This window comes from Leuciscus leuciscus (assembly GCF_965113295.1).
Source record: "Leuciscus leuciscus genome assembly, chromosome: 9".
Taxonomy (NCBI): Eukaryota; Metazoa; Chordata; class Actinopteri; order Cypriniformes; family Leuciscidae; genus Leuciscus; species Leuciscus leuciscus.
In genome coordinates, this window is record NC_138733.1 from 43,009,673 (window position 1) to 43,019,244 (window position 9,572).

The window sequence follows — 9,572 nt, forward strand, 5'->3', positions numbered from 1 at the left end:
TTCGTCTCCTCCGACCGTTGCGCTGCAGTGTGAGCAAGGATGCGCATGCGCAATTGAATGTTCATGCCTACGAGTTGTGGGCGGTGTTCTTTGTATGAATATACAAATTATTTTCCGTTCAGTTTTTATTATGTTAACTTTCTAACGCCAAGATTTTGTATTATAATATTAATTATTATTTACAATAATAAATAAATAAATGATGATAATAATTAATGAATAAATAAAAATTTGTGTTATGATTAAAATGATCTTGCTGTATAAATGTTTATAATATTTAATATTATACATTTAATGTTTAATATTATATATTTAATTTAATATATTTAATATTTAATGGTGTTCCTGCAAGTGTAAATAAATCATTTTATTGTGTCGACTACATGACATTCTACCTAAATTGTATTTATAATCTTTTATTTATGAATCTGTCTATAATGTATATCATTTCTGAATTGAAATGATTAAAATGATCTTGCTGTATAAATGTTTATAATATTTAATTGTAATTACCTGGAAAAACAGCACAACATACAGAAATACAGATATAGAATTAAAAAAAATATATATACTACAGGACAAACTGAAATTCCATGAAAATAAATTTGAATGAAGGACTCTAAGAATAATAAGATCCTATAAGAATCAAATTAGATCCTACAGGACAAAGTGAAATTCCATTAAAATTAATCAGAATGTCCAATAGGATTCTAAGAATCTAATAAGATCCTATTGGAATCCAATAAGATCAGAATCAGAATCAGAATCAGAAAGAGCTTTATTGCCAAGTGTGCTTGCACCCACAAGGAATTTTTCTTGGTACTGAAGCTTCCAGTGCACATATACAAATACAAATACAACAAGAAACATAGTAATACAAATTCTAAGAATAAAATATATTTAAAAAAAATAAAATAAAAATAGTATAAAAAGTAAAAAAAAAAGGGGTCACAGTTGGGTTTAGTCTGAATAAACATTTACAGATTATGAACATATTTACAGTATTTTGAGAAGTATGAATAATATAAATATAAATATCACCTGAGTTAAAGAATATTACACTAGACAGTGGGAGTCTAGTGCATGTTACAGATTATGAACATATTTACAGTATTTTGAGTAGTATGAATAATATAAATATAAATATCACCTGAGTTAAGAGAATATTGCACTAGACAGTGGGAGTATTGCACTTACAGGCATATGCCTTGGGGGGCATGTTAAGTGTTCAGAAGGGAAATGGCCTGTGGAAAGAAACTGTTCCTGTGCCTGGATGTTCTTGTGGCCAGTGATCTGTGTCGCCGTCCTGACGGTAACAGTTCAAACAGGGGGTGTCCAGGGTGAGTGGAGTCTGTGATGATTTTACCTGCTCTCTTCCTCACTCTGGAAGAGTACAGGTCCTGGGGGGTTGGCAGGGGGGCACCAATAATCCTCTCTGCTGTCCGGACTGTCCGTTGTAGTCTCCTGATGTCCGATTTGGTAGCTGAACCAAACCAGACAGTGATGGAAGTGCTTAAAACAGACTCAATGACGGCTGAGTAGAACTGGATCAGCAGCTCCTGTGGCAGATTGAACTTCTTCAGCTGGCGAAGGAAGTACAGTCTCTGCTGGGCCTTTTTCACAATGGAGTCAATGTGATTTGCCCACTTCAGGTCCTGAGAGATGGTAGAGCCCAGGAACCTGAATGACTCCACTGCTTCCACAGTGCTGTTCATGATGGTGAGAGGGGGGAGTGCTGGGGATTTTCTCCTGAAATCCACAATCATCTCCACTGTTTTGAGCGTGTTCAGCTCAAGGTTGTTATAGCTGCACCAGACAGCCAGCTGTTCAACCCCCAGTCTGTAAGCAGACTCGTCACCATTTTGGATGAGACCGATGACGGTGGTGTCGTCTGCAAATTTCAGGAGCTTGACAGAGGGGTCTTTAGAAGTGCAGTCATTAGTGTACAGGGAGAAGAGCAGTGGGGAGAGAACGCACCCTTGGGGGGCGCCAGTGCTGATGGTGAGGGTCCTGGATGTGAGCTTCCCCAGTCTCACTCGCTGCTGCCGGTCGGTCAGGAAGCTGGAGATCCACTGACAGATTGAGGATGGCATGGAGAGCTGAGTCAGTTTGGCTGTGAGAAGATCAGGGATGATGGTATTGAAGGCCGAACTGAAGTCCACAAATAAGATCCGTGCATAAGTCCCAGGTCTGTCAAGATGTTGCAGGATATAGTGCAGTCCCATGTTGACTGCATCATCCACAGACCTGTTTGCTCTGTAAGCAAACTGAAAGGGATCCAGAAGGGGTCCAGTGATGTCCTTCAGATAGGCCAACACCAGTCTTTCAAACGACTTCATGACCACAGACGTGAGAGCGACAGGTCTGTAGTCATTAAGTCCAGTGATTTTAGGTTTTTGGGGAACCGGAATGATAGTGGAGCGTTTGAAGCAGCAGGGAACTTCACACTGCTCCAATGATCTGTTGAAGATCTGCGTGAAGACTGGGGCCAGTTGGTCAGCGCAGGCTTTTAGACAAGCAGATGAGATGCCGTCTGGGCCTGAAGCTTTCCTAGTCTTCTGTTTTTTGAAGACTCGGCTCACGTCCTCCACACAGACCTTAAGCTCAGGTTGGATGGCAGAAGGGGGGAGGAGAGGGGTTGCAGGAGGTGATGGTGGATGTGTGAAGTGCACATCAGAGCGGGTGTGAGGTGTGAGTCTGGGCTTCTCAAACCTGCAATAGAATGCATTGAGAGTGTCAGCCAGTTGTTGATTCTCCACAGATCGGGGGGATGGTGATTTGTAGTTGGTGATGTTCCTCAGGCCTCTCCAGACTGATGCCGGGTCGTTGGCTGAAAACTGGGTTTTCAGCTTTTCAGAGTAGCTTCTTTTAGCAACTCTGATCTCCTTTGTCAGTCTGTTTCTGGCCTGGTTATACAAGATTTTATCCCCACTTCTGTAAGCATCCTCTTTGGCATGACGAAGCTGTTTGAGTTTCCCAGTAAACCATGGTTTATCATTAGTGAATGATAAGAATGTCCTGGTAGGAATGCATGTATCCTCACAGAAACTGATATATGATGTTACAGTATCTGTGAGCTCATCCAGATCGGTGGCTGCAGCTTCAAAAACAGTCCAATCAGTGCAATCGAAGCAGGCCTGTAGATCCTGCTCTGCTTCGTTGGTCCATCTTTTTACAGTCCTTATTACAGGTTTAGCTGATTTCAGTTTCTGCCTGTAGGTCGGTATAAGATGAACCAAACAATGATCAGAGAGCCCCAAAGCTGCCCGTGGGACGGAGTGATACGCATTCTTTATCGTGGTGTAACAGTGGTCCAATATATTACTGTCTCTGGTAGGACATGTAACATGCTGTCTGTATTTTGGCAGTTCACGGGAGAGATTTGCTTTGTTAAAATCCCCAAGAATGATTAAAAGAGAGTCTGGGTACCTTTGTTCCATTTCAGCTATATGTTCAGCCAGCTGTTGTATCGCCGCGCTCACACACGCGTCTGGAGGAATGTAAACATTCGCGAGAATGAATGAGGAAAACTCCCGCGGCGAGTAGAAAGGTTTACAGTTTATGAAATGTGCCTCTAAATTAGGAGAGCACATCTTCTTCAGTGTTGTTACATCTGAACACCAACTTTCGTTAATGTAGAAACACAATCCACCACCTCTCGTTTTCCCCGTTAGTTCCGCGATGCGATCCGCTCGGAACAGCTGAAAGCCCGGCAGATGTAGTGCGTTGTCCGGTATGGCTTCACTCAGCCAGGTTTCAGTGAAGCACAGAGCAGCGGAGTTTAAAAAATCCTTGTTAGTGCGGGTGAGGAGAAGAAGTTCGTCCATTTTGTTAGGAAGAGATCGGAGATTCGCAAGATGAATACTAGGGAGTGCAGTGCGGAGGCCGCGCTCGCGGAGTTTAACCAGCGCACCAGCGCGCTTCCCGCGTTTGCGTCTGACCGCGCGTTTGAACAACACCGCTGCCCCTCCGACGAGAATGTCCAGTAAAACGTCTGAGTAATCAAAATCTGTGAAAAAGTTGTCTGGTGTGTGTTTCCTAATGTCCAGTAGTTCGTCTTTGGTGAAACTGATAGGAAAAGAATGACTAAACGCAGAACAAACCAACAAAAACAACACAATAACTGGAGAGCTCCACACCGAGGCAGCCATCCGCGGCGCCATCTTGGATATGTGTGGATAAGAATCTAATAAGATCCTATTGGAATCCAATAAGATCCTACAGGATCAACTGAAATTCCATTAAAATAAATCAGAATGTCCAATAGGATTCTAAGAATCCAATAAGATCCTATTGGAATCCAATAAGATCCTACAGGATCAACTAAAATTCCATTAAAATAAATCAGAATGTCCAATAGGATTCTAAGAATCCAATAAGATCCTATTGGAATCCAATAAGATCCTACAGGATCAACTGAAATTCCAATAGGATTTTTTATGTCACACATTTATTTACATTAAGCTATGCTGTTTGATTGTTCCTCAAGTGTACCGTACTGTGAAAAAGTCTAATGTTCACCAATATTACAGGTGCCATAGAATGGAAAACTGTATTTGCCTTGGCATAGTTGAATAATAAGAGTTCTGGAAGTATTAAGAGCAGGCGCTCAACTCCCAAAATAATTTATGGGTGCGAGTAATAAAGACGTTTATCAAAAATAAAGATGAAAAACCGCACTCTCAAGTTATATTTTCATAAATGTATTATTACTATGTCCTCACAGACGCGTTTCGGCCTAAGCCATCATCAGTGTGTACTGTGAAACACTGAAAAGATTGTTTTTTTTAAAAACACATCACAGGTGAACCTCATTCCGCAAATCATCAGCACCTTCAGGTGCATCAAGTTATCAACATTGTGGAAACACCAGGAATAACACAACACAACATACCATATGTAATGTCCATGTGACACTTATGAACAATTTATACAAAAAAAAATAAATAAAAAAAATAAATAAAATAAAATAATAAATATAAGCAAATTAATTTCAGAATACATGGTAAATACAAAAAAAACCTCATGAATCTGGAATGCGAAAATACAATAGTGACAGCCTCTCAAAATAAATGAATAAATAAATAAATAAAAAATAAAAAAATTTAATTGATTTCAAAATACATGATTTCATAAAAAACTATTCAAAGGCAATTCTTCATTTAAACCATTGGGGTATACTGTTTGAAGTGTATAAATCCAAAATGCCTCTCGTTGAAGAAGGTAGCGCTCCCTATCTCCACCCCGTTGAAAAGGTTTAACTAACTCGATGCCTTGAAATTTCAAAGTACAGATATCATGTCCAAACTCATTAAAATGTCTCGCCACGGGTGAATTAATATCGTGATTGCGTATGTTACTTTTGTGTTCGTGTAATCTTGTTCTTAACTCTCTTTTTGTTTTACCAACATAACAAAGCCCACATGGGCATTTGAGCAAGTAAACAACAAAGGACGTACGGCAAGTAATTCTCCCTCTCACAGAGAATGTCTTGCCGGTCCGTGGATGTGAAAAGGAATTAGCCTACCCATAATCATCGCATTACAATTAATGCAACTCCTACAAGGGAAATTGCCCGGATCAAGGGCTGTAAGCCAATTGGTAGGCGGAATGTAAGAATCAGCTCTAACCAGCATATCTCTCAAATTACGCGATCTCTTATAAGCAAAAAGCGGAGAGTTTTGAAAAGACTGGCCGATCTGTGTGTCACTAGATAAAACATGCCAATGTTTATTCACTATTGATTTGATCTTACCCGAAAGGGGAGAAAATGTCGTAGATAAGACAACTCGATTATCTGAAATGACTCTTTTTTTCTTAAAAAGTGATTCACGTTCAATGCCACGTACCCTGTCCAAACTCGAGTCGAGATTCCTATTATCGTAACCTTTTGAAAGGAACCGGTTATATACTACTTTCACCTGGTTTTCAAATTCTTCATCAGTACTACAAATCCTTCTTATACGCAAAAACTGACTATACGGGAGGCTTTTATTCATAGATGGAGGGTGGTAACTTTTAGAATGTAAAAAATTATTCTTATCTGTGGATTTACGAAATACTGTCGTCTGAAGAGTCTGTCCAGTAGATCTAAAAACCTTAACGTCAAGAAACGATATAGAAGACATACTGTATTCCAAGGAAAATCGTATGGAGTCAAGTCTGGAGTTTAAGAATTCGTGAAATTGATTAAGTTCTTCAACTGTTCCACTAAAAATGAAAAACACATCATCAATATATCGAAACCAACACTTCAAACAATGATGAAAAATGTTACTTGAAGAATACACAAAGTCTGCTTCAAATTTGCCCATGAACAAGTTTGCATAATTAGGGGCAAATGGAGATCCCATAGCCGTACCTTTCACTTGATGATAAAAACCGTTTTCAAATTTGAAATAGTTCATGGTCAGCACTGTATGTGCCAAATCCCATAAAAACTTTGTTGGAGGCTTATCAACATCTCTAGATTTTAAATAATGTTCTAAAGCACATAAACCTAAATCATGTGGAATGTTAGTATACAGGCTAGTTACATCCATAGTACATAACAAATCATCATCTGATATATGGACATTCATCAGTTTACTCAGAAAATCAGTAGTGTCCTTTAGATATGAGGGTAATGTCCAGACAATTGGCTTAATGTGCCAGTCTACATACTGAGAAATAGGCTCAGTTAAGGATTGGCAACCGGCCACGATTGGACGGCCTGGGATAGTTCCTTCACATTTTTTGTGGATTTTCGGCAAGGTGTAAAAAAACGGTCGTACTGGATGAGTTTGTAATAAAAAGTCAAATTCCTCCTTAGTGATGTAATTGTCTGATTCGCCACCAATCAAAGTTTTTTTTTATCATATTAAAGAAGCGACTCGTAGGATCGCAAGTAAGGGAGGAATAAAATTCCTGATCTCCGAGTTGATTCAAAATTTCGTTACGGTATGAATCTTTGTCTTGTATTACAACAGCACCACCTTTGTCGGCAGGCTTAATCACAATCGAAACATCTTCACTAAGAGCCCCCAAAGCTTCACGTTCTCTGATCGAAAGGGTCGGGAAAAAATGTCGATCTCTTGTGAATATGTGAAAGACATCCTGATCAACCAGCCGGCAGAAGGTCTGGACAGAAGGGTTTGATACAGGGGGCATAAATGTACTTTTTGGCCGAAAACGGCTCTTCTCCAAATGTTCCTTAGGATAAGTTCTAACTGTGGGCTGAACTGAGAGCAAAGGACTAGTTCCACAGGAAAAAAAGGACTTCAATTTAATTGACCTGAAAAATTTGAAAAGTTCAATTTTTGTCAAAAAGGGATCAGTATATTTCGAGGGAACAAAGGAAAGACCCTTTGAAAGAACGTCAGTCTCTTCGACACTAAGTGGTCTTTTAGACAGATTTACTATATTGGATACCTCTGTGTCCGCTGTGTCCAGTGTAATCTGTGTCCAGATTACACGAACACAAAAGTAACATACGCAATCACGATATTAATTCACCCGTGGCGAGACATTTTAATGAGTTTGGACATGATATCTGTACTTTGAAATTTCAAGGCATCGAGTTAGTTAAACCTTTTCAACGGGGTGGAGATAGGGAGCGCTACCTTCTTCAACGAGAGGCATTTTGGATTTATACACTTCAAACAGTATACCCCAATGGTTTAAATGAAGAATTGCCTTTGAATTGTTTTTTATGAAATCATGTATTTTGAAATCAATTAAATTTTTTTTTTATTTATTTATTTATTTATTTATTTATTTATTTATTTATTTATTTATTTATTTATTTATTTATTTATTCATTTATTTTGAAAGGCTGTCACTATTGTATTTTCGCATTCCAGATTCATGAGGGTTTTTTTGTATTTACCATGTATTCTGAAATTAATTTGTTTATATTTATTTATTTTATTTTATTTATTTTATTTATTTTATTTATTTTATTTATTTTATTTATTTTATTTATTTTATTTTTTTTGTATAAATTGTTCATAAGTGTCACATGGACATTACATATGGTATGTTGTGTTGTGTTATTCCTGGGGCCTGTACCATGAAGGTAGCTGAACAAACTCGGGGTTACAGGATTAGTTTTGAGTTGACAAAACCAAACCGATGCAATCAGGCTTTATTGGTACCATGATGCAGCTCATCAACTTTCTCTGTCAACTCAGGCTTTGATCCTTAAGCTATGATTACTCCACGCACGCGTGCACATAAAAGAGTGACGTCGACACTGAACAACCAATCGCGGGTAGAGCGTGAGCGATATATTTTCCCGCGGAGGAGCAAGAGATAATCATTCAGAATTACGATGAATTTAAATATGTATTTCAAGCTCGAAACAATACGGTCTCTGCTGCCAAAGCAAGAGAAGACTGTTGGAGAAAGATTGCTGATTGTTAATGTGTAAGTTAAACAAATACGTTCTATATTTATGTAAAATTATGTATGTATGTGTAGCCTATATGTGTAAAAGCCTATAGCCTATTTTTATAATATATAAAAAATTATACATGCACATTTTTTATATATTATAAAAATAGGCTATATTACACATAGGCTACACATACATACATAATTTTACATAAATATAGAACGTATTTGTACTACTAAGAAAGCTAGGGAATCCTATCATAAGATTAACAGAATAATAATAAAGATTTAAAATAATTCTTAACATGTATTATATTGTATAGTACATTTGTGCAATTTGCTTTTTGAAAAAAATAAAATAAAATGTGTTCATGATGTCACCCTATCAATATATCTTACCGGCAATTTTATAAAAGCCCTCTTTTATGGACATGGCCGATAAATGTCTGGGGAACACTATTAATGAAACTATTCATGTACTCCTGCAGAGCGAGGACCACCTTACGAATGGTTCGACAAACCGTGTTTTCCCCTATAGCTTCTGTGCGTCACCCACCGTGCAGGAATGTACCACTTGCAACAACAACAAAAAACGCAACGCAATATTTGCGGTACAGTAAGTGCATGAATTCGACGTGTTAAATTCTTTATGTGCGGCTCAAGAAGTTCGCAAAGATAAGACATTCCTTCCGCGGAAAATCTGTATCTTTCATACAAGTAACTATCAGGCAAGGGGATTTTGTCTGGCTAAAAACTCTTTCTCTACGAAGTGCTCGTCTAACAATTTGCGCTGAGATGTCCACAGGATTTGGAAGAAAAGGTGAAGTCATTGCAACAGACACTGGGAATAAGTTACGTCACCTATATGTTTCTTTGCTCTCAGCTGATTGGTCAAACTTCAGTCTGAGATCTTGAATCCAGAACATAACCTGTCCCGGAGCAGGTTAGCCGCGCAGCGTAAGATACCATGGCAACGAACACCGATTAAAGCCAAGCTACTTTCATAGTACCTAAAACCCAGGGTTGGCGGAAACAACAACAGGTGACTTTAAACTATTGTTATATGATCCCGCTCTTATTCATGCAAATGCTTTTAAACCATTCATGCGCGACAAGACAAAAGAGAACGCGCTGTCAGTGAATGTCCTCCTGACACACACACACACACACACACACACGACCCACAGATAGACGCGCGC